This window comes from Periplaneta americana, chromosome 15 (genome assembly GCF_040183065.1).
Source record: "Periplaneta americana isolate PAMFEO1 chromosome 15, P.americana_PAMFEO1_priV1, whole genome shotgun sequence".
Lineage (NCBI taxonomy): Eukaryota > Metazoa > Arthropoda > Insecta > Blattodea > Blattidae > Periplaneta > Periplaneta americana.
Genome location: NC_091131.1, coordinates 44900411 through 44927763, shown reverse-complemented (window position 1 = coordinate 44927763; position 27353 = coordinate 44900411). Strand labels below are relative to the sequence as shown.

The window sequence follows — 27353 nt, the reverse complement described above, 5'->3', positions numbered from 1 at the left end:
GAAATTTCGGGGGGGGGGGCGGCATTTTTCTCTGTTTCTCTTCCTTTGTTTTCCATTTTCATTTTACAGTGAAATTTATTTTTAAAACACTTGTTGGTAAATCTTTTCTAAAGTTTGTTCTTGAACACCTCGTGGAAGTCGGATATTGTTTTGTTATTGCATTGCCGTGATCGTGGCGAGAGTAAAAGGGAAGTGTGCAGCTGCATAGTTATATTGTAATGCCGGAATCACGTTATTATACTATGAAACTGCTTGTCCAAATAAGAATGCATTGTTAAAAATAAAATTGGATATGTGTTTATTATATTGCCGCTCAGTTACATTTCCAATATAATATATCGTCAACAATACTATTTAGGCCTAATCACTTTCCAGCATGTGCACTATATAATTCAATATGAAATGTTTATTACCCAAAGTGTTGGAACTTATTTTTCAATTTACTTTATACTTCCTATCGATGTAAGAAATACAAATACCAACTAGAAAAAAAATTAATGCTTAAAAATTAACCATAGCTTGTCTTTCACATACCAATTTTATTTCAACAATACGTTTGAATATATTTCTTTGCATAGAGTCTGATGTACTTCGACAGATGGACTTTGATGGCATCATCAATGCTTTCTCTGTTAAGAAAGTGAGAAGGAAATCTTCGTAACTCACAAGTAAGATGCATGTACTCGTATTTTGATTCCAGTAATTTATTATTTTCTGAATTGTAACATTTCATTTAAAACTGATTCAAATTAAACATGACCTGTATAATAGCTGCTCATAAACTGTTTGTGAGAGTTGGGGGGGGGCGGAAAATTTTTGCATTGCCTAGGGGCAGCACTATACCTAAATCCGGCCCTTATAATATACCTAAATTTCTGCCATCTTAATTGTTGAGCCAGCTATTAAGAGCGTAAGAAGTGCCAGCTAATCTGTAGCAATGGTAATTTTACGATGTAATTACAATATCATATCATTGTTATAATGCAATTACAGTGCAATGAATGTAACTAACATTTATTTGCATACAATTGGTACTGATACTTTGTCACAATTATCATTATGTCCGCAGTTATATCTGTATGAATAGCGCGTGTGCTTCTCAACCAAGTGGTCCGAGGTTCGATTCTCGGTGTTGGCAATGTAAGAAATTTATCTTCCGTGGATGAGACTGATTGTTTGTCCTGTGATGTCTCAGCGATAGTCCAGAGTCATTCCGATCCCATGATCAGGGAGACGCGCATTTGTGAGATTACTGTATGTGATGTAAGATCAAATAAATCACCCTCCTCTACCCGAAGTGGTGTGTAAGTCGGATAAAAGGGGAGTTTAAGCAGAGAAAGAAAGAACTGAAAAAATGAATCTAATAGTAGTAGTAATAATAATAATAATAATAATAATAATAATAATAATAATAATAATAATAATAATGCTTAACCTTTTAATGTTCCATGCGTGACATGTAGTATAATGCCGTTTTATGTTATACAACCGTTTTCCTCGTAATACTTGTGAAGAAATCATACATTTAATATTCTCATCATATTGGCAGCAACAAAATGCGTCCTCCCATCCTGTTTTTGTAGAGGTACATGGTTTCGAGAGAGACATTGTGACGATACGCCACTCGCAGGTCAGAGACAAATAAATTGGAACGGATTTTGACTCCAATGAGTGAGAAGGTGGGGGTTGGGGGAGGTAGGAAGCAATAGAAATGCGCATAGCTATCACTGCGAGCCACATTATGCCCGCGAGTCACATTTTCGCCACGGCTGTTTTAAGACATTCCCTACTGAGGCCATTCTAAAACAGTCCCTCAGTGATGGCTGTTCTCTTCTAAGATGAAAATATTACCGGACATAAACATATAAAGAGTCCACTGCAAGAATGATGGATGTCATTTGGAATACATTTTGCAGGAGAAGCAATTGAAAGTTTGAAATGCTTAGCGCTCAAAGCTTAACTGTGATTTTCCGATCATTACTGGACAATGACTATCAGTGTTAATGCCATATAACTCTCTATGTACATTCTATATGTCTTAAGCTATGCATTGACAGTCTTGGTTCATTTTCGACAAGAAAGTGACATCCATCATTCTTGCAGTGGACTCTTCATATCTTCAGGTACAATAGCTTTATTCCCAGACCAATCGACTGAAAATACTTATCTTTCCTGCTTTTGCTCCCCCTCCTCCTTTAAATACATTGAAATTACTTCTGTATCTATGTAGATGTGGCAAAGGATTTCTTCCCATCGGTTTTCCTGTTACAAAATTGATACTTCGTGCGTAATTAGAAAACAAAGAGAGGGCATTATCGCAGGATTTTGTGCCCTCGTCACAGGAATCCACATAATTGTATCCCCGCGCTCCACATTCCCGAAAACGCGAGGTTTCATGACAGAACTGGCTGAAATCTGATCGGGCGTAAAGAAAGAGCGGATACTGCCCTAAGCGCTCCTCGCTTGTGTTATAAATTCCACGAGGGCTGGACAAAGCACGGAATTCAATACAGTAATTTCTGCAGCTCTTGGAATTGAAGCCGTGTGGAATCCGCGGTCACTGGTTCCAATCTTCCTTAGGGCAGAGACATTTGTCCGTTACTTGCGTGTTCTGCTATGATGCCTCAGGTAGAGGCTCGGAGTCTTCAATCTACATCTTTGTACTGTCAGCTGCAGTCGGTTCGTGTCAAGCTGTCATTGATCTATTCATTCGTTCGCTCTGTTAGTCACTAATGTAATTAATTTCTTTCATTTCATTTTTTCTATCCATATCCTTTCAGTTAGTAGATCGATCGGTTGGTAGTAGTACCTTTCGAGGAATATCACTTTTGTTGACGTCATACAAAATTTTGTCCAATATTTTTTTGAGAAGATTAACTCCATATGTAGATGAAATTATTGGGGATCATCAGTGTGGTTTTAGGCGTAATAAATCAACTACTGATCAGATATTTTGTATTCGACAGATAATGGAGAAAAAATGGGAGTATAAGGGTACAGTTCATCAGTTATTCATACCTTTCAAAAAGGCATATGACTCGGTTAAGAGAGATGTTTTATATGATATTCTTATTGAATTTGGTATTCCCAAGAAACTAGTTCGATTAATTAAAATGTGTCTCAGTGAAACGTACAGCAGAGTCCGTATAGTTCAGTTTCTGTCTGATGCGTTTCCAATTCATTGTGAGCTAAAGCAAGGAGATGCACTATCACCTTTACTTTTTAACTTTACTCTAGAGTATGTCATTAGGAAAGTTCAGGATAACACAGAGGGTTTGGAATTGAACGGGTTAAATCAGCTGCTTGTCTATGCGGATGACGTGAATATGTTAGGAGAAAATCCATAAACGATTAGGGAAAATACGGGAATTTTACTTGAAGCAAGTAAAGCGATAGGTTTGGAAGTAAATCCTGAAAAGACTAAGTATATGATTATGTCTCGTGACGAGAATATTGTACAAAATGGAAATATAAAAATTGAAAATTTATCCTTTGAAGAGATGGCAAAATTCAAATACCTGGAAGCAACAGTAACAAATATAAATGATAATGGGGAAGAAATTAAACACAGAATAAATATGGGAAATGCGTGTTATTATTCGGTTGAGAAGCTTTTATCATCCAGTCTGCTGTCAAAAAATCTGAAAGTTAGAATTTATAAAACAGTTATATTATGGGTTGTTCTTTATGGTTGTGAAACTTGGACTCTCACTTTGAGAGAGGATCATAGGTTAAGGGTGTTTGAGAATCAGGTGCTTAGGAAAATATTTGGGACTAAGAGGAATGAAGTTACAGGAGAATGGAGAAAGTTACACAACACAGAACTGCATGCATTGTATTCTTCACCTGACATAATTAGGAACATTAAATCCAGACGTTTGAGATGGGCAGGACATGTAGCATGTATGGGCGAATCCAGAACTGCATATAGAGTGTTAGGTGGGAGGCCGGAGGGAAAAACACCTTTGGGTAGGCCGAGACGTAGATGGGAAGGTAATATTAAAATGGATTTGAGGGAGGTGGGATATGATGATAGGACTGGATTTATCTTGCTCAGGATAGGGACCAATGGCGGGCTTATGTGAGGGCGGCAATGAACCTCCGGGTTCCTTAAAAACCAGTTAGTAAGTAAGTAAGATCGATCGGTTGGTGTCACTCACTCACTCACTCACTCACTCACTCACTCACTCACTATTTCTGCCGATGTCTATCCAGTTTGTAAGTGTGCAGAGCCCGATCAGTAAATTCACTCAATAGATCAGTCAGCCCAATTGTCTCTGGGGAGTACATTTTTCATTTACCAGTGCCGGTCCCAAGCCAGATAAAGAAGGAGGGTAAATGGCTAGTATTTCAGCCTTGCAGAGCCCTAAAAAAATGGACCACGGACCTATATCCTCCTCTCCACACAATTCCACCATTTTTCCCAACAGAAGTCTTCGAAATAGATGGTTTGGCTTTAGGCTTTCGCATATTAGCATTGGTACATGAGCGAGTTTACTCGAATTCCACTCGCACTGCAAAAGGACACAGCACCTTTCAATGTGCAGACTTCCATCTTCCGGTTTTTCTTCTCCCGATGTTGCTGCCATGTTTCTCTCCCCTACCTTCTTCCTTTATGTGGTAGTTATTAGGTTACGTCAATTTTCTGCTTTGCCGTTCAACATTTTCTAGAGTGAGACAAGTGACCAACAGGCTTGGTGCTCACATATTCAGTTTTTCTCATCCTCGAACTCCCTTTCTAGGACGCGTTTTCGCGACCTTTTAATATTTCTCCTCCCATTCATTCATTCATTCATTCATTCATTCATTCATTCATTCATTCATTCATTCATTCATTCATTCATTCATTCATTCATTCATTCATCCATCCATCCATCCACACGGAATAGAGAAGCCTGGCAGAAACTTTTCAAAGAAAAGCTATGGCCCAAAGAGGGCTGTTTTGTCACTGTTAAGTCGTCATTAGTCAGTCATTGAGTGGGTCAGCCAATTGGTCACTTTCCTTGAGGCTATAGAAGTCTCTTACTCAATGTGTAATAGCTGAGATAGTTTACCTTAGTGACAGTGGCACAATGGTACAGTGGCGGAATAAAATTAGCCTAGGAAATCTAATTTCTTCATGCTTGTACATTCAACTCTGGATATAGTGAACTCGGTTATAGTAAACATTCGGCTATAGTGAACCTAAATCGTTGGTCTCGACCCGCATATATTATAAAGTACATTAATATTTCCGTTTATGTGAACCCTCACTTCGTTTATAGTGAACCTAAAAGTAGAACTTCCCTAAGAAAATGTAATTTTAAAATGGCCAAAATGGAAACCCTTCCTCCTATAAACTTCCAAGAATATGTTCAGAACAAAATCTCAGATCATCTACTCGTTATGTGCATTGAAAGACAAAGGATTTGTTCTGCTTCCTGCACAGCTTGAAACCGTTAAAGAGAATAGTGTACGCAGTGAGGGATAAAGGAAGGATTAGTTCTGACTTCTTTAAAAGAGGTTATTCGAAGAATAGGAAGACAAAGTGTTTTTGTTTGTAAAAGGGAGTAGAGTGATGACCGAAGGGTAAATACAAGAAGGATTATAGTATAATGGTCCTCAACCCTCCCTCCCTCCCGCATCTTTGTAAAAGTGAACCCGGGGAAATTCCAAGGCCGAATACACAGTAGCATACCTCTAGTAGGAAGAGGTGCGAAATCGGTCTGTGCCTACTATCTACATGGTCAGATTAGATTCAAGTTTCGAACTGTGAACATCTGAATGTCGAAGCATAAAGTGTTTAAGTTGGAAGATAAAGTGAAGATTATTACTGATATTGAACGTGGTCTGTCCCAAGTGGACATTAATATTGTATGTATAGCAACGTCAACAGTATAAAAACACACACCTTTTAGTGAACCTTGGATATAGTGAACGAAATATTCTGGTCAGCAGAGGTTTACTATAACCTAAGTTGACTGTATTTGAATTCGGTAGAGAATGAGTGATAATGGAATTGTAATTAAATAAGAGTGCCAGGAGAAAAAGAACTTGGAGAAAACCCGCCGTGAGATCTATCTATCGTCCACAAATCTGCCAGATTCTGCAAGATCCCGAAGCTCCTGTTCTTTAGTGAGAAGGAGTTGGATTGTGACTCGGACTCTTGTATGTTTACGAGGGATATTTTGCTGACTTGGCAACACTGCAAACGCTTCTAAATATGGAGTTCATAAACTCTGTGTGCGATCCCATTTTCTATGACGCTCTTCAGTTTGTGGAACACAAGTGAATCGAAGGAGCGGAGCGCAAGCCTTGCAAGGTCGCAGTTAGATGTTGCAACGCGCTGGCGGCAGGATATAACGGCTGTAGCATCCATAAAGTTGTCGTATGGCCTTATACAGTAATAGAAGTACATTTCTCAAGTCAGCCAACTTCGCCGAGGAATCGAGCGCGTTTGTCATCTTTTCTCTCCTAACAGACAAGGCGATGTAGACAGCTTAAAGCTGTTTAGATGTCGTAATCGTGCTTTTACGACCTATACGTGACGTTTTAATGACAATTTAGCATTCGAAATAGCGCAGAATTAGATAAGAGCTGATTATGAATGAATGAATGAATGTGTGGGAAAGAAGCAGAAAGATTTGACTGTACAGAGTGTCTGATGCAAGACATTCATGTTTGTTTAGGCAGCCAAAATATCGGCCCAGACATGTGGGAGGTATTCAATGGTTTCGCAGGCGGAATCAGGGGTGTGTATTAGCGCCCATGTTCTTGCTACGTCACATGACGTTACAGAGGTATACTTATGAGCTATTCCATCTCAAATCGCCCGAAATATAGAGAAAATTGACCTTACAATTTCTAAATACAATGAAACTTTTTTTGTCCGTAGAGAACTGTGATACAATGCTTTGTGCAAAGTTTGAGGCATCAGAACTTCATAGTGTTTAAATTTAAAATATTTAAATTTATCGTATTTTCATAAAATTAGCAACTTTATACTGCTGTAGCTCCGAAATCCTTTCACCCAATGATCAAAATCATGGTTTATTTTGATGCTGAGAAATTAAAGTTTATATTGACATATAAAAAGATTTTCTTACTTTTTATGGAAATGGATAAATTTAGATTTTTCCTCACTAAGACGCCTTTGCCAAGGAAAAAATTGTTACAAATATATAGTTAGATTCTGCATTGAAAGTACAAATAAATACATATTTTTTACTGATGGTACGTTGATAAGAAAGTATTGAAAATATCAAATAAAGAAAATAGATAGTACGCGCGTGAACTAACCAGCTGATTGTGAGGTGGGAGCTAGCCTAGGCAAGCAAGGCCAGGAGACATAAACATGTGATGTGTCGTCTAGCAGCGCATGGCTGTGTTAGCGTTATCACAGGTTTTCATAAACACTGGAGTAAAATGATGCCCAATGCTAGCTTATCTTCAGCTCTCGGCCAATGCATGCGGTACTGCGCCGTTCAAGTCTAGGCGTGTGAAAATAATTTATTTAATACCCTCGAAACTTATTGCCGTACCACTAAGCATACAATGCCGAATTCCTCTTAATAATACAAGGTTTTTTCTAATTTTTTTTTTTACATTTTTACAAATGAGCAAAAAGCCTCAAAGTAAGTAAAATCAGGTTATCTGTCGCTCTGTGTACAATAAAAATAAGGCTTACTTCTTAACATAATCTACCAAATGTCAGCTTCAAAATAAGCTTCCGTTTAACGTTCTGCAATAAATGGTTCCAGAGTTCTGAGCGCCGAAAGAGGCTTGTTTTTATAAAATACGCTAAATTTGTCGCTCAATAATACGAAAACAGTTTGACTTTCGGTAGTATATTTTTGAAAATGCTCTCTACTCAGCACCTTGTGTAAGTAGGGAAAGAATTAGAGTATAAAAAATGTGAGGTTTTTTACTGATCGATTTCATATGGAATAGCCCTTAGGCTATAATAAAGTATTGTTATTTGATGACCCCATGCTTACCTGCTAGAAATTCTACCCTGCTTATGCATCCACGTGACGTATCAGAAGAAACTACTCAATTCGCTATACGTTTGGGAACAGAAATACGCTGCTTGGTAATCAAGTGCAAATAAATTATCGTAATTTTATTCTTGTGATGTGTCTGCATATCATTACAATCAGAAAATTACAAAGCGTAATCTTTAATGGTGATGTGACCAGACCTCCCGTTTTTAGACATTCTGTGCCAGTTCCCGACAGTTCTTGTGACAACTTTAATCCCGCTTTGTTGGAAAATGCAAAAGAAAAATCTTGCTTAACAAAGTCCCAAAATGTAATGATGTTGAAATGTGTATAAATATAATTACAAACGTTGTTCGCGATTCCAACATTGAAGACAAAGGCATGATTAGTGAATTTGTTTATATGAAGGAATCTGATAGGGCAAAATCACTCAATGACATAGAGAGGAGGGAAGTTCATAAGAGATTGGTAGAAATGTTCCAGCATTTCTCCTATAAACAATTGTCATTCAGAAACATTGCTAAAATTGTAGAATCCGGCTTATTCCTACCTGGAACCAACTCTACTAAAGAAAGAGTTTTCATCAAAGTGAACAAAATGGAACATCAGATAAAACTCAATTATTGAAGGCATTGTTAATTACCAAAGTTAATTTGAGATACAGTTTCCTTGTTTTCATCAATATCTTGAAGAAGAATATGAAACTTTTTATAGAAATTTATTCGCCAGAAAAATGTGCCCAATAGGAGTGTTATGACATGAGTAATGTAATTTTGTTCTGCTGTAAACTTGTTATAAATGTTTAAGAGTTAATGTTATACACTGTGTTTTCATTATTTTAAAATAAAAAATAATTAAATTCCACTTTGCAGTACTGAATGTTGTACGACTCGAAGAGGGATTTTTTTTTTTTGCGAAACTGTAGTACTAGCAAGTGTCCCGAGTCCACACCTGTGGAGTAACGGTTAGCGCGTCTGGCCGCGAAACTAGGTGGCCCGGGTTCGATTCCCGGTCGAGGCAAGTTGCTTGATTGAGGTTCTTTCCGGGGTTTTCCCTCAACCCAATATGAGCAAATGCTGGGTAACTTTCGATGCTGGACCCCGGACTCATTTCACTAGCATTATCACCTTCATCTCATTCAGACGCTAAATAACCTAAGATGTTGATAAAACGTCGTAAAAATCTTCTTCTTCTTTCTCTCAGTTTAACCTCTCCCTTCTAGGTGCATTTACACGACCCACGCAACCCGGGCCTTACAGGGCCGCGACCTGCGTCGTAAAAATAACCTAAAATAAAAAAGTGTCCCGTTTTGAGCTTCAGAAATTCTGGCCAAATTATTAATGATGAAGTGATTATGATTATCTCGCTTTCCTGTAGGCCCAAGAATCGTATGCTCGAATTTTAGGCGAGAAGAATCCAAATTGCGGCTTCCATTGAATGAGAAATAAAGACATTGATTTAATTTTAATGAATTTACTATAAATTAGTAGTAATAGATAGTCTCTTTGTTGATGAATAAAGGGGAAAATAAATGATAGCCACAAGAACGCCATTTCGTAGCACTTGTAAAATCTTAGGCTACACTCGATCGTGGGTTCAATTTCCGCCTGTGCGGATTACCTGGTTCGGTTTTTACCGGGGTTTGCTCCAACTGAAAAGCAAACGTTAGGTAATTTCATAGGAAATCCTCGGACACATCCCATCATCTCGGGAACACCGATTTCATTGACGCTAGATAATCCTGCAGTTGAGAAGTCTTGTTAAATTACAGATTTAAAACTATATATAGGGACATCATTTTTGCCCGCATATCTTTGTTTAAGTGCTACCATATCTGTCATAGAAAGGAAGTTAAACAAGGGAAAATAACATTTACATTTTCTACGTACTGCTTAGGTACTGTTTAAGACTAGGAGTGCCTCATACTTTGAGACTTTTTAAGTTGTGTGACATTTGTGGGATTAGAGATTTCTTTGTGGTGGATGAAAATAATTATTAGAGCATTCTATAGTTGAATCTTTTAACGCGAAATGTTTATGCATTTGACATTCGAGAAATCTGGTCACACTTTCTGCGACATCATCCAAGCGCGCAGCGTCACGCAAACGATAAGAGCCGTGCTGTTCCGCTCAGACTGGAGATTCATTCATTCATTCATTCATTAATCATTCATTATTCATTCATTCAAGGGAAAATCTTTCGCTGGAACCTCAGCATTCTCCAATCATTCCTATTTTCCCCCGTATGTACAGTAAATATGAAAGCTTAAAGAAGTATTCAACTTAATTTTAATTTAATAAAAAATATATTATTCGTACACAAATTGGGGTTATTAATAAATTCGAAGAGTATAAAGACAGAAATAATTAATTTTACATAATAGTCTAAATCTAAAGTAGGCCTACTTAACTGTAGTATTAATTTTCAAATGAATCAGCTCTTTGTAGTGGCATAATGATTATTCATTACAATTTCAAACTACTCATTGGCGTCACATTAATGTGTGAATCATTTCGACTATTAATTGCATTGTTGTTTCGAAATTAAGCCACATGGAATGAGGAAGCGATTATGAATTAATTAACGAGAAGGCTTCGCATCGTTAAATTTAAATGCAGGAAGTATAGAAACAGTATAATGAAAAAAAAAATACTATCTAAAATTATATTTAAAACTCAACGTCCTTACAATCCTAACCATCCTCACAACACGAAGAGCATAAACGTTTCACACAGCTAACACTTTTTGTTGTGAGCTTAATATTGATTAGAAATTAATTTTTGATATCATCTCTGGAAAGCCTTATTCTAGCCATTGCTCCATTACCGTAGTGTTATACTATCCTTCCGTCGTCTCTGAACACCATATTATGTACTATAGCTTAAAAGTAATTTAATTACTTACTTACAAATGCCTTTTAAGGAACCCGGAAGGTCATTGCCGCCTTCACATAAGCCCGCCATTGGTCCCTATCCTGTGCAAGATTAATCCAGTCTTTACCATCATATCCAACCTCCCTCAAATCCATTTTAATATTATCCTCCCGTCTACGTTTGACCTCCCCAAAGGTCTTTTTTCCTCAGGTCTCCCAACTAACACTCTATAAGCATTTCTGGATTCGCCCATGCGTGCTACATGCCCTGCCCATCTCAAACGTCTGGATTTAATGTTCCTAATTATGTCAGGTGAAGAATACAAAGCGTGCAGTTCTGCGTTGTGTATCTTTCTCCATTCTCCTTTAACTTCATCCCTATTAGCCCCAAAGATTTTCCTAAGAACCTTATTCTCAAACACCCTTAATCTCTGTTCCTCTCTCAAAGTGAGAGTCTAAGTTTCACAACCATAAAGAACAACCGGTAATATAACTGTTTTATAAATTCTACGTTCAGATTTTTTGACAGCAGACCGGATGACAAAAGCTTCTCAACCGAATAATCACAGGCATTTCCCATATTTATTGTGCGTTTAATTTCCTCCCGAGTGTCATTTATATTTGTTACTGTTACTCCAAGATATCTGAATTTCTCCACCTCTTCGAAGGCTAAATCTCTAATTTTTTTATATTTCCATATCGTACAATATTCTTATCACGAGACATAATCATAAACTTTGTCTTTTCGGGATTTACTTCCAAACCTATCGCTTTACTTGCTTCAAGTAAAACTTCCGTGTTTTCCCTAATCGTTTGTGGATTTTCTCCTATCATATTCACGTCATCCGCATAGACAAGAAACTGATGTAACCCGTTCAATTCCAAACTCTCTGTGTTATCCTGAACTTTCCTAATGACATATTTTAGAGCGAAGTTAAAAAGTAAAGGTGATAATGCATCTCCTTGTTTTAGCCCACAGTGAGTTTCTATCACATAGAAACTGGCCTATACGGACTCTGCTGTAAGTTTCACTGAGACACATTTTAATTAATCGAACTAGTTTCTTGGGAATACCAAATTCAATAATAATATTATATAAATCTTCTCTCTTAACCGAGTCATATGCCTTTTCGAAATCTATGAATAACGTCCACACCTGTGGAGTAACGGTCAGCGCGTCTGGCTGCGAAACCAGGTGGCCGGGTTCGAATCCCGGTCGGGTCAAGTTATCTGGTTGAGGTTTTTTCCGGGGTTTTCCCTCAACCCAATACGAACAAATGCTGGGTAACTTTCGGTGTTGGACCCCGGAATCATTTCACCGGCATTATCACCTTCATATCATTCAGACGCTAAATAACATAGATGTTGATACAGCGTCGTAAAATAAACCAATAAAATAAAATAAATCTATGAATAACTGATGTACTGTACCCTTACCGTAGTTTTATACTATCCCTCTGAACAGCATATTATGTACTATAACTTAAAAGTAATTTAATTACTACTATTATTAGCGGCATTCGATGTGAGGGCAAACACCTGCCATCTAGTATTAAATCTTCTCTTTGTGAAGGAAATAGCCGAAGAAGCGCATGTTTTTCGAATCGCTCGTAGACAGTTGAACGGCGAGATGCTGGGAACAGAGGCCCTCGGGCGATCAAAACTGTGAATGAAGGATTCTGCGCAACACGGCACTCAGTTCTGTCTGAGAGACAAAAAAAAATCTCTCGCTGCGGGCCCTGCTCTTCCCCCCCCCCCCGCCCCCTCTTCATGTCTTGTATAACGCTTCAGCATGCCAGAATCGTGTTATGGAGTCGTTAATATCCGGACCAACTGGGACAGTGCACTAGCCAAGTTTCGGAGGTTTGGTGCACAAATATACATTTTTCATGGTTCATTGTCTCATCATCATCAGTTATTAATATGCATACACACAAACATTTTCTACAAATATTCTCTGTATGGCAAAACAATGTGGGGGATTTAAATTAGATTTTTATAGAACTGCGCTAAATATAATCAGATATACACATCCAAGAGTGTAGATCTGAACTCCATACAAATATGTACGGTATAGATTAAGATAAACTGTATCGACCGGTACATGCATTAATTACCTAGCAAGTAGGTATTATGAAAACAAATAATGTGGGGGATTTAAATTAGACTGAATTCGCAAAGAAAAGTAGAAATTATGTAGATCATAACTGTAGTAATTTCGTTTATCCAAACTTTTTTTTTTCCATAGAAGCTACGTAATCAATTATTAGATTGATGCAATAGTAATATACGTTACAAGAGCGGTATGTTGACGTTTTCATGTTCGAGGAAAAGATTGAAAAAGCGAAACGTAGTTGAGCTTTTTTAATTTCCGAGAACATGAAAACAAACATACCGCTCGTGTATCGTACATTATTTTGTGCGAAGATCGTTTATTACATACCTGAAAGACGAATTTCTAATTAGTTGCAATGAATCTCCATGTTGGTTTCGGAAAACCAAAATATCTTTCTTCAACATTGTTGCTATAAAATGTTTTCTGTATTTACTATACTCCAGCAGGCCGTGATATACGTCTGTCTTTTTTTTCCCCTAGTCTATAAATGCGAACTTAAAACAAACGGTAAGGTTATGTAATGATTTATTTTTCATTTTAATATTTTAACAATATTATTTATATATCATATTGCAGTAATAACATCGGCATCTGGAATCTTGTTGATTTTTTCACGGCTTCCTTAATGTTACTTGTATCAGGAATGCAATAAGTTTCGTGGAGTAGTAGACTTTACTTAATTTTTGCAAATATTTAAAAACAATAATTAACAGTGCAATTTAGGTGAAATTGCAGGGTGAGTTTCCAATTTATAATTATGACTATGTTAAACGTCTCTAAAAATAATATGTTAAAAGCCTAAAGCAGTAAAATGAATGTGGCGCTTAAGCGGTAAGAAGAGGGAAATTATGTGTGTTACGTTGGGAATACTGAATGTGGTATTTCACACTTAACGCGTATTGGTTCTGTGCGGAAAACAAGCAAATACGCACGATCTCGCACAAAGTTCGTAGCGTTTTTGTTCATCACAACACAGGGATATTGATTCTTTCAGCTTTTGGAAAAACTTCGCCTGAAACGTTACATCACACATTGGAGAGACTCACGATATGAATTAATTATTGTGTTGTGTACACAATGGTGGCACGCCGAGGTCTAAGTGGGAAAAACTCCCATCTTCCTAGAATTTATGTACAGATCAGGGCTACTGAAAAGTAAACAGCAACAGTTTTTACGTTACAGTGTTCTAATTTTACGTTTTTCCCAAGCTGATCGCCCTATAAATTAATCAAGCAGATAAAACAATCTTAACAGTCATTTGTCGATTTTAGTTTGCTATGACGTTCTCGTATCCTGGCAACAGTCGCTTGATGTATTGTAGATTGTGCTAACATTACGCAAGACATGCAGAATATTGATTGTAAGATACTATCGCTTTGTACGTCTTTGTATATAAGCTATGATTGACAGCGTAATTAGATTCAACGCCTCCTCTTGCGGCACTTTAGTCATTAACCAAAGAAGCTGTAACATCAACATACTGTAATTGCCAGAGAGATTTGACTATATAAGCTAAGTAACTGGAGGAGGAGCGTTCAAATGTATATATAATGAACTATTTAGAGTCAGGTGGTCAGGCTTTGTTTAACCTCCCTCTACTTTGGCTTGTTATAGCCTATTTGTCTAATTTTGATGTAATGTTAGCCGTTGGAACTTGGAAATAAAAATAATTTAAAACAGCGCACAATTGCACATTCTACTTTTTCGTTGTACAAAAGAAATGATTATGTAAAAATTCGATTTCGAAATTTTGACCGAAATACGTTTTAAACATATCTGAAAACCGAAAAAGAAGTTCTAAGCATAATATCTTTAGAGACATAATCTAAGGTGAAATGGTTTCAGCTACTATACTAGTATTTAGTGGTCTGGGAAAACTGAATATGAATATTATATTATTGAATTGCTTCATAATTCTTTATTCTTTCCTCCTCTCTCTGCCCGCAAAGTAATCGGGAAATTACCTCTGAAATAAAACGGCCCACAAAGTACAGTTACGGAATTAAAATTTGGAGCGAGTCTTGATAGGATACCACCTGTATATAGTCAACAATTTCGCACGACTGTCCACAAGTAGCATATATACAAGGGCTCTTGTTTATTGCACATGCGCAGTATGTTGTAAGCGAAACTTGTACAATAAGGAAGCTCCAAATTTTATTTCCATATCTGTACAGTAGTGGCAAAAAAAACCGGACCGTCCCTTATAGCTGATTTCAGAGCCTTGTTCACTCCAGAGCACGATAGACTGGTAACTAAGACTTTCGTGGTTCGAATACTGCCTGGGAAGGAAACTTTTTTTGTTCCTTATCCAAATTTATTCCAAATACTTTTCGATTGCTGGTAAAATTCATGTTATTGGAATAATAAGATAATTAAGTAGTAAAATATCGCTGCACTCGAAAAGTATTGGGAATAAATTTGAATAAGAAAGAAAAAAAGTTTCCTTCCTAGGCAGGATTCGAACCACGAAAGTCTTAGTTACCAGTCTATCGTGCTCTGGAGTGAACAAGACTCTGAAATCAGCTACAAAGGTCGGTTCGATATTTTTTTTTTGCCACTACTGTACATAAACCAGTGATCGGCAAAGATGGTGTCATATAAAATACAGCCCGCAAAGCAAAGGGGAAGGTAGGAGGGGAGGTATAAGAGAAGGCTGGGAACACTTCCACTGTTGCAAGTTTTTAGTGCGCAGAGACGGACAGTGAACATATTCAAGCTGCTCAACTTAGAGTGAAAAAGTGATGGCTAAGGGGAGGAAGACTGTGCCTTACACATCCACCCTATTTGTAGTATATTAAGGGGTTGACTCGCGAATCAAGAAATGCCGCTTACCGACATACACTCTCCAAAATGACAAAAAAGTCAAAGAGTAAGGAACTAGATTTGGTCTCCAATTTACGTAACTTCGATTTTTAACATCCAATTGTATGTGCGGTCTAATGGCCCTCATAAAATATATTTCACCCTGAATTATTTGTTTTCATAATATCCACTGGTTCACTTATCAGGTAATTAATGCAGTCCCGATCCGGAGTTGCGCTCGGGCGTGGGTTCGATTCCCCCTTGAACAAGATTACCTGGAAGTTTTTTTTCGAGGTTTTCCCAACCCTAAGACGAATGTCAGGTAATCTATTAATGCAGTCAGGATCTGATTACAGCCAAATTATTAATAACTTTAATTACTTCTGAAATTATTTTAAATGCTGGTACCGATTTTTTGCAAACATTATCATAATATTGCAAGATATTACAATAATACGATAAATTATAGGGTTATGAAAATTTGTGTAGAATCAATTGAATGCGTACATTTAAACAGTAGACTACAATTTAACTTATATTTGAAGTCAGATACAGATCTACAGATCTTATATTTTTTATCTCTGCCTCTGTGCAACGTCACATTTGCGGTGGGGAAGCAAGAAGATGGCAGAGGTTGTAGGTCTAATGCTTTTCTCTTTTTTTTTTTTATTCTTGTGTGTTATTAAGTTACTCACTGTATTTAGTAAACTGTCCTTGTAAATTTTATGTTATATTATTGGCTAAGACCACACCCTACACGAGCCTGGCTCTTACGGTAGTGGCTAGAAACTTTTTTGTTTTATAATTTTAATTTTTACTCACTATCTAGCTAGTTAAATAAATAAATAAATAAATAAATAATTACACTGACGTCCGCACTGTAAGATAAGCCACTTGAAATTTAACGGCCACTGACCGGCAGAGATAAAATGTAAGATCTCGCAAATGCTGGTCAGAAAATAAACCACATACAAGAATATCGTCAATGACATGACAAAAAATTAGAAAACAAATTAGGGAATATGTCCTCTCCACGACACCAATTATTTTCATTTTCATTCAACTTTGTGATTTATTTCTGCTGTTCTTTATGAAACGCTGAGGCGTTCCGGGGTTTGAGAATCGGAACTTCTTGGGCAACGTCGCTTATCACCTGACAAGAGGAATCGCGCTCTCTGAACAAGTGAAACTCGGCTCGAGCGCGACAGAGGTAGAAACTGAGTGCAGATATAAGCAACTTGCTTCTGCATTTCCGGTCCAACAGTGTGGTGGACATCAGGGAAAACAAAAGAATCGTTACGACACAGCAAAACAACGAACAGTTTGCGTACGCAAGCAGGAACCACACCAGTAGTCGAGAAGACAAAATCAACAGCTAAACAATTAGGGATTCTGTGCTTGTCAGCAAGTGAAGAATGATGGTATTGCTCCAAGCGTTACAGTTCTTAGGGTTCAATTCCAGCCTTAGAAACTTGATATGTGTTCCTGTCTTATATTTGTGTTTTATTGTCTCAGTCGATGTTTTTGAGCCACACTGATTACATGGACAGACAATATCGCTGATGTTGATTAGCTTTCCTCACTTAGGGACTTAGACAAAACCAACCTTTGAATGAATTATTATTATTATTATTATTATTATTATTATTATTATTATTATTATTATTATTATTATTATCATCATCATTATTGTTATCGTTGTAGCCAGCCTGTAACGTACACAGACATGAAGGAACACAACTTCTGACACTGTGTGGTTGTTAGTTTCGAATTGCTACCAGGAAATGGTTCTTTGTTGTCAATGTGATGACCTGTTATGTCATCATCATCATCATAATCATCGCCATTATTGTAAAAATTGAAAATTATGTTTTATTTAACGACGCTCGCAACTGCCGAGTTTAAAAAGTTGTGTATGGATTTTATAAAAATTGAAAAATTATAAATTTAAATTTATATATTATAATTGCATAGTAGACATAAGACAAATTGTATTGTATAATTATTAATTTCAATTCAGGAATCCGCCCCTGAGCACGAGTTCTACTCTTTCAGGGGCGAGCTGAAGTTTCTCTGTATATATTATATTTTATGTTACAATTATTAGCAAAATAATAAATAAATAAATAAATAAATAAATAAATAAATAAATAAATAAATAAATAAATAAATAAATAAATAAATAAATAAATAAATAAATAAATAAATAAATAAATAAATATTAGCGTCGTGGGTGTGTCGGAATTTTGTCTCAAAGGAATTCTTTCACATGATAGTAAATCTACTGACATGAACCTGTTGCATATAAGTACACATGCACAGTGTGTTGTAAACAAAACTACACAATAAAGGAACTTCAAATGTTATTTCCGTATCTGCACAATGAAAGAAAAAAATTCGTAAGATGTCCTGATAATGGGCATCTGTATCCCTGATTACATGGCCTGCATATACGTCAGAGGTCAAGTTACAGGACATGGTTGAATATCCAGAAGTCTTCCTCTGGTAAACAGATTTAATTTGAAATTTCTATAAGACTTAGGCCCAATTGTATAAAACTCCCTGACTAAAGATCAACTCTGATAGAAGATCGGAAAGTGAACCGAGTTCAGACACTTGTTTTATTGTATAAAACTTTTCTGCGATCAAATTACCTTGGTTCAAATGCAATCTAAGTTCACGTGAAAAGGATTTGGCAACATCTCATAAACAGGTGAAGTATATGATGCGCAGGCCATGTTGTACAGATTTGTTCAGTGTCACCAATTTAGTGACTTCAACTCTTTTTCAACGACATTTTCTTTTAACTTTTATATTGCTTAAATAGGTATTTAGCGACCTTTTTAGCACCCCATAGTGACAAAATTTAATCTTTCTTTGTTGATAATGAGAAATCTAGCGACTTTACAACTACTTTTTGGCGACTTTCCGTACACTCTGTTGGAGACACTGGTTTGTTTTGTGCATTGTAAATAATGGCGGACAATAAGAAGAAGGTTGACTGTTCTCCAAATTGTTATCATATTATGGTGTTTGATACTGCTAAACATAATAAAGCTTTATAAAACGACAATTTTCGTTTAGTAATACAGTTAATTGAAAATTTATGAATGTACCCATCATATCCATTAATAATTAATGTTTGTTATAAACATAATATAATTATAGGTTATGTTATTTGATACTGCTGAACAGGTAAAGCCTTATAAAATATAAGAATGTTTGTGTATTAAGGGAAGAAATTGAAAAAAAAATATATATATATATATATATATATATATATATATATATATAAATGAACCTACCATATCTATTAATATTAATAATAATGGTTATTCTTTTTGCACAATCTGCCACTCATATATTTCAAACAGAAAAGAAATAACTGAACTTGGATCATCTAACTTAATCGGAGAATTTCTTCAGTCAAAGTTGACTTTAGTTTAAGACAAATTAATCTCAGATTAGACTTTATACAACACAAAATTCCAAGTTCAGCTAGAACGAGGATCAATTTAACCTCTGATCTAAGATTAAATGGTTTATACAATCAGCCCTTATTGTCAGAAATTTACTTCAACAAAAAATATAGCCGAAGTTTGTTAGAACGTGAGATATATGCCAATGTGGTGAGGATGACAATGTGTTATCCCCTCCCAATTGCACGCCCTATGAGGTTGTGGACCGCGCCCGGTGGCTGCAGACATACGGTTCTCCACCTGCAACGAGCTTGCTTTCCATTTCCACCATAAGGAAAGGAATGCCGGCTCGGCGGCAGGAATTCACGTCGAGACAAGTACGTGCACGTCGGTGCCGGACCTGATCGAACAGGAACGTCCGCTTTGTTTCTGCCTCCCTCCTAGCAGTTGAAATCTCTCATGATATGACGACTTTGTAACAAAGCATACACCAAAATTAATCCAATTCGCTGGGAAAGTGTGACAAAATTTTATTGCTAGCATCTCAGTTACGAGACTAAGATTCTCTTCCTGGCACATTCTGTCATATTTGCATACAGTCCATTTATAAATGAATTGAGATATTTGATGGTCACTTTCTGATTGACTGGAACAGTTACCATGATCTTCATTAATTTATTAATAAGCAGCCTACTAATAACTAGAGATGGAAAAAGTTATTTTTTCGTAACAGTTCCAACTGTTCCAGTTCCTTGAAAATACTAGGTTCCAAATAACAGTTCCGAAATAACAGTACCATATGTAACTTGTAACTACAGGGACATCATTTTATTTTTACTTCAATTTTTATTGTACCTGAGTTTTTTTAATGTACTTCACGCCCATCCCTTCTACTAATGAAATTCCAACTGTCCTCCACACAGAATCAAGGCCGCATATAGAAAAACAGCACTGAGTTAGTGAGTATAGTACGTTCCAGAAATATGTTCCCGTTTTCCAGTGACGAAAGAGCTTTCAATATTGAGTCATATTTTCGCACAGGTATACTTGCCTCGAAAACATGACGGCCTCTCTTCTTGGAATTGGTAATCCGTCATAAACCCCCATCCTCTACTCAACCCCTAGCCGCGTGGCAGAAATACAATAGATCCCAACATTGCCAAATTTACTCGTAAGTCATTGCTTCTACCTGTTTGTTTTCACCTGTTGTCAGTGTTTTTTAGACATATGTCGACGTGTTGTTTTATACTGTTGTGCACTTCAATATGTCTAATTTATTCCGGCCATGATTAATGAGTGTAGGAGCCGATGATCCGCAGTCAGGCCTCCTGATTCACCTGAAGATCCAGGACCATCACGACAAGAACAAATAACACCGTCGAAGAAAACAGGATATGTTATTTGCAGAGGAGTGTGTTAAAATTGTATCCAACGTCAGAAATTCTATCCATAGAGTAATCGAAAGTTGAGGCAGTTTGATAAGTACAAATCTTAATCACTTAACATCGGACGCAACCCGGCGGAGTTTGTAAAAAAAATATATATGGGGCATAGTAATTAAGAATTACGGTTCGCCAACTGAAGAGAAAATAAACTACTGTAAAACAGAATTCGGTAAGATAGACGATTTTGTGCGTGATTTACTTCGTCGAACAGTACTCGGAAGAGATATCGCCAACAGCAAATAAACTTCCGGAAATATTCTGATTTGTACATTATGTTTAAGAATGCAGAAAAAATTGCATTCGAATCTATCCAGTATTTTCGGAATTACCAGGAAAAGGGTTTTTAAGGAATAAAGGCCTAGTTTGCGAAGAAGAAAAAAGAGCTCATGCCGTTTTCCACTTAACAGCTATTATAGCCAATGCCGCACTTTACATTACAAATCATAACTTCAGAACTAATACAGAGCCACTGGCATAGCTTAGTTGGCTTAGTTGATTGCCGATCCGAAGTTGCACTCGGGCGTGGGTTCAATTCCCGCTTTGGCTGATTTATCTGATTGGGGGTTTTCCGAGGTTTTCTCAACAGTAAGGCGAATGTCGGGTAATCTATAGCGAATCCTCGGCCTCATCTCGCCAAATACCATTTTTGTATCACCAATCCCATCGACAACAAATAACCTAGTAATTTATACAGTGTCGTTAAATAACTAAAAAAACTAATACAGGTTGTTTTATCTGAATGAACTTCAATAGTTTGTATATAAATTTAAATTTTATATTAAGCCTATATTTCACATAACATAATTTTAAGGTATAAGAAGTGTACATGCCCCCTTAATTAATTCAATCATATTTCGTATCTTATAACGTTCCATAGGCCTACAGAAAATCTGCATCGAATCAGCAAGTAAACTGGCAGAGAAACAAATATAGGCCTATTCTTTTGTGCTTTAATATGATTTTCATGTTATGAAAAAATGATGTAAAAGGAATACATTTATCCATGAGCGGTATCTAAACTGGTCTTTATTTCACCGTCCTTAGCAACCTAAATAATGACATTATTCCCAGCAGTGCTTAAAAGTTTTCTAACTTACAGCAGTGAATTAAATGTTTTTAAATCACTCTCTACATGACAACCAACATATTAGCATTAATTAAAATGGATATATATGAACTTCTTCGCCAACAACACATTACAAAGAAAAGACCTACACTTTAAAATTAAATTTACATATCAGTAATGATTAAAATATTGTATAGCACACTAGAATAAACGGATTTTATGCGCTCGTGGAAATTATCACCCAAGGCGAAGCGGATAAAATCTAATTTTACTCTCTTGTACTATAAATTGCTATTCAATGATCACAGTTTCCGAAAATTTGACCAGCGCAACATCCTTAATTAAGTATAAAATTCTGGAACTTCTTCAATAACATGAGAATTTAACACTTATTATAGAAGTCTGCACTTCTTTGTTAATTTAGGCAAAACATGTTAGTGAAAATATAAATATAATGTGTTTTTAAAATGAGCTTGTTCATTTTTATACCAATTTTGTTTTAGTAATTATAAATTAAGGTATATTTACAAAGATATTATAGTCTCGCTGAAAATCGCGGTTTCACGGAACACAATTTGAAAAAAGGTTCGCAAATCACAATGACTTGAAGAATTGGCAACTCGGCTAAGGGTTTATCCCTTGCGCGTGCCTGCAGTTAACTGGTGAAGGGTATGAGGGAAGGTCGTTATGTTTTCGTGCGAAGTATACTGTCCGTTTGCCTATGTCGCATCCCCATTTCCCCCCACCTGCTTTTGCTCGCTCCTTTGTAAAAGCTGGGCTGTCTTAGCTCTTTCCTGAAAACATTAATTTCTGTTACGAATTGGACGTTTACGTAATACTATACAATTGTTTAAAATAACTTAAATAAAAGGGCCTCGTTAAGTAATTAACTGTCACATGATTTCCCTCCTTTCTACGATCCTGCGGCATAACCACTTGGACGGACAGTAGATAGCATGTCTGAGTAATTTTATCTGTGCGGGTTGGGCAGAAGTGAAGATTGAATTTACAGTACGTAAGGTACTCTTTTATAGAGGAAGTACAGAATTATTTCAACATGAGTTAATAGTACGAAGGACAAAACTGGTAATTGAAATTAGGTACAATAGTCTATAGTGCGATAATATGCACAAAAGAACTGAAGCCTGTATCGAAATGAACGTCCACCATTTTCAAAAATGTGTTTAAATATTCATATTATGATTATTTTTCAATTTAACTTCTTTCTCTATATTGTACGCTAATGTGCTGTAGACAGTATAATATACACTGCATAATTAATACGTTCGCACGGATAACTCAGTTCGTGAGTAAAAACACTTATTGTTAATACTGTACTCTATTTTGATTAAACAAAAACCTAATGAAAATGATCGAACTCAAAATCGCGATATTGCCTAGTTTACGCAAATGGATGAACTACTTTTCTTCCCTCCTATACCTAGTAGAGTGATTTGTTTGTGTTTTACGCCAGTATCATCGAACTACAGTCGTGGAAGGGGATAGCAAACTGTGTTTCCGGTTCTCTAAAGGTATAACCAGGATAATATTAAAAATGTTAGTAAAAATAAAATGATGTCCCTGTACAAGGTGCACAGTGGTATCTTGGAACCGCACGGTTGACTAGTATCTGATGGAACAGTGGTATTTTGGAACAGTTACGTACTACTAGTATGTAATGTAACTGTGCTATTTTGGAACATGCACGTACGACTAGTATGTAATATAACAGTGATATTTAGGACGCTAAATGATCGTACATACATACATACATACATACATACATACATACATGTAATTATTCGAGAAGGCCTCTGAACTTGCTATGCTACATTTGCAAGAGTAGATCTATATTCTGGATAATGCTATAAATCCAGCTCGAACATTTTTTCAAAAGCCTTTCCTGTGAGAAAATTCATAACTAGTGCATTTATTCTTTATCCAGCGATGAATAATTAGGCCTACTGCCATTGAAAACTATAGTTAAAGATAAGAAGTGACACACGTATGAAGGGCTGTAACATCTCATGAAGCTTGGTTCTCAAGGAAAGCAGACTTGGAAAACACATGCGATGTCGTAACTCGCGGAGCTACAGAATCACGAACTGCGGACCCCGCGAGCAATCAGGTGACGCAACGCAGAGTACGCCTAGCCCTGAACCGACCGAACAATGCGATGATTCCAATCTTCAGGACTGCAGTAAAATATCATGCTTCTATCCCCTTCTCTTTTACACTCGTTGCAGTGAACTATAAACAGCTACTACAGTATATTCTAATCCAGTTCGTAACATCCAATTGTTTCCATGGCTACGAATTTCACGCAGTAATAAGATGACAGTTTACGATTACGTGGATAAACACAAGATGAGAAAAATTTCTCTGAGAAGAAGTGAAAGTTCTTCCTAACTAATTTACTAGTATAGCTTAATGCAGATAATATTGCATGCATACAACTTGTTCTTGAACAGACCCGAACAGCTGAATCATGGTTGGCAATTACCATCAACGGCGCAACATTCTTAAACATGATGAAACTTGCATTCGGATGACAGAGAGACATCGATGAGCGGTCTGCAACCGAACCCTGCCATTCACTATGAAATAAACACTTCAATGTTCGATGTTAATTTTTTAGTGATGTATAAACGACGAAATACTTATGGAACAGTTATGATAATGATGATGATAATAATAATAATAATAATAATAATAATAATAATAAGAGTATATTAACATAATGATAACAATAATAATAATATTAATAATGTAGCACCATGAAGACGCATGAGGGCATAGAGGTAAAGCTCTGTGATTCCGTGACCTTGGCGTCAGAATGAGGGTTTTGTAGTCTGCAGCGCTCTCCGACCGTATTTTGCCCCCGAGTAAGACTCGATACTCAATTTGTTATGAGGCTAGTGGACGTAAAGGCCATTATGGAAGTTTACGCTATGGAAAATATCCCACTACTACTCGAGATTCAACCCAGGACCTTCCAGACCTTAGCCAGTTGCTGTAACAACTGAGCTTCTTGGAGCCTTAATAATAATAATAATAATAATAATAATAATAATAATAATAATAATAATAATACTTACTTACAAATGGCTTTTAAGGAACCCGAAGGTTCATTGCCGCCCTCACATAAGCCCGCCATCGGTCCCTATCCTGTGCAAGATTAATCCAGTCTCTATCATCATATCCCACCTCCCTCAAATACATTTTAATATTATCTTCCCATCTACGTCTCGGCCTCCCTAAAGGTCTTTTTCCCTCCGGCCTCCCAACTAACACTCTATATGCATTTCTGGATTCGCCCATACGTGCTACATGCCCTGCCCATCCCAAACGTCTGGATTTAATGTTCCTAATTATGTCAGGTGAAGAATACAATGCGTGAAGTTCTGCGTTGTGTAACTTTCTCCATTCTCCTGTAACTTCATCCCGCTTAGCCCCAAATATTTTCCTAAGCACCTTATTCTCAAACACCCTTAACCTATGTTCCTCTCTCAGAGTGAGAGTCCAAGTTTCACAACCATACAGAAGAACCGATAATATAACTGTTTTATAAATTCTAACTTTCAGATTTTTGGACAGCAGACTGGATGATAAGAGCTTCTCAACCAAATAATAACACGCATTTCTCATATTTATTCTGCGTTTAATTTCCTCCCGAAAATAATAATAATAATAATAATAATAATAATAATAATAATAATAATAATAATAGCGGCTAAATATAAATATAGAACATTGTTACAAAAAAGAGAGGCGTAGAAGAAAGAGAGATGAGGAATGGAGAAAATAGAAAGTTGAGAAAGATGTAAGTGCGTAAGGGCATAGGCAGAAGGGGTTAATCTTTTCCCCAGTTGTCGTGAAGTTAGTAGGGTGCAAGAACGTTACAAGTTAACATTAAGGATGCCTCATGATGCGGGAAGCAGAGGATATTCTGAAATCATCAGTTCATCACTGACTTCAGAAACCTTCAGAACGCTAGAGGAATTCAGTTACAAAGCTAAACTTTTGTGGACATGATTATGTAGGCCCTTTTCCTTGGCTTAATGAAGGCAGTAATCCCCGAAGTTTGTCCAGGCGTTACAAGAACAATGTGATTTAAGACGGTACTCAACATGGTGCGACATGTTTCCGTTTTTGCACCGTGTTATGGATACAAAAACATTACAGAGAATAGCTTTTGGTAATAATTCAATATGCAAGCTGTGTAAAAAATATGGAATACTACCTACAATTTTCTTATTTTTAATTTTATGAAGAAAAACTGTGTACAAAAGATATATAGGGGGTGAAAATAAAAATATATTTTGAAATGTTTTTTTCAAAAAATGATTTTAATTTATAAAGACTGTGTGAAGAAGCCTGTTTTTTTTAATGACAACATGTATTTATTTTTCAATGTTTGGATTCTTCTGATTTCAAATTCTACACAATAATATTTGTTACGATTTATAAAATATTATTTTGTAAAATTGTATAAAATTTATGATCCCAATGTATGTGTACAGAACAAAGAGAAATGCTTGAGTACCTATTGTATAGACTATCATATTAACACTGTGGAGAATAAGGGGATCAAGAATAGTAGAAAAATAATAATTTAATAGTAGTTCTTAAATGGCCTCAAAGATCCCCGGATCTCATCCCATTAGATTTATTTATTTTTTTGCTGGGTTATTTGAAATCAAGACCTACCAAAGGATCTATAAGTGTTAAAACGAGTATTTAGGGATGATATACAATAGATCAACCGAACAGTGTTGCTTAAAACATTAAATAATTTCGAAGACAGATTTATGAAGTGTTTGGCAATGAATGGGTACATTTGGAACACCCTCTGTGAACTGATACGAAAACGTGACACAATTGTAACAGTGTTAAATTGTTTTTAATGTTTTTTTCTTTCCTCAAATTCTGTGCTTTGTATTAATTTTTTAGCTTAATCTAAATTTCAGTATTTGTATCCAGGTTTTTATTTATAAAAAGTTATTGTTTAACGTTTTGAGGCTTGAAGAATCGAAAATTTGAAAAATAAGTAGATTGTATCGTTAGAAAAAAAAAGTCGTTGGCACACTAATTGTAAATGAACAACACAGTGTTTAAAAACATGTTCAAAATATTCCTTTAATCCTATAACTTTTGTATAGGATTTCTTTATAAAATTAAAAGTAAGAAAGATGCAAGTAGTATTCCATAATAAGTTATATGTATTATAACATGTATCATGCAAGATAAGATGGCATGTACCTCATCATTCACTCCACAAGACTTTAAGTAGATCCTAGTCTAAATCTGTGGAGTAACGGTTAGCATGTCTGGTCGTGAAACGAGAGGATCCAGGTTCTAATCCTGGTTGGGACAAATTATTTAGTTGAAGTTTTTCCGGGGATTTCCAACAGCAAATGTTGGGTAACTTTCGGCGCTGGACCCTGAACTCATTTCGTTGGAATTATCATCTTCATCCCACTCAGACGCTAGATAACTATAGCAGTTGATAAAGCGTCGTAAAATTAACCAATTGAAAACAAGTAGATTCTGTAGTTTACAAAGACTAGTAAATTACTCGTACATAACAATTTTCGTTCTCTTCTTCGCGGGACTGCTGTACAGTCCTCCAATACATAGTGCAAATCACC

General features: G+C 36.3%; 1 protein-coding gene across 2 annotated transcripts in view; it reads right to left on the bottom strand.

Moving 5' to 3' along the window:
* Traf4 (TNF receptor associated factor 4) overlaps positions 1–27353 on the bottom strand; it is a 199855-nt gene that overhangs the window by 103126 nt on the left and 69376 nt on the right. The window lies entirely within an intron of this gene.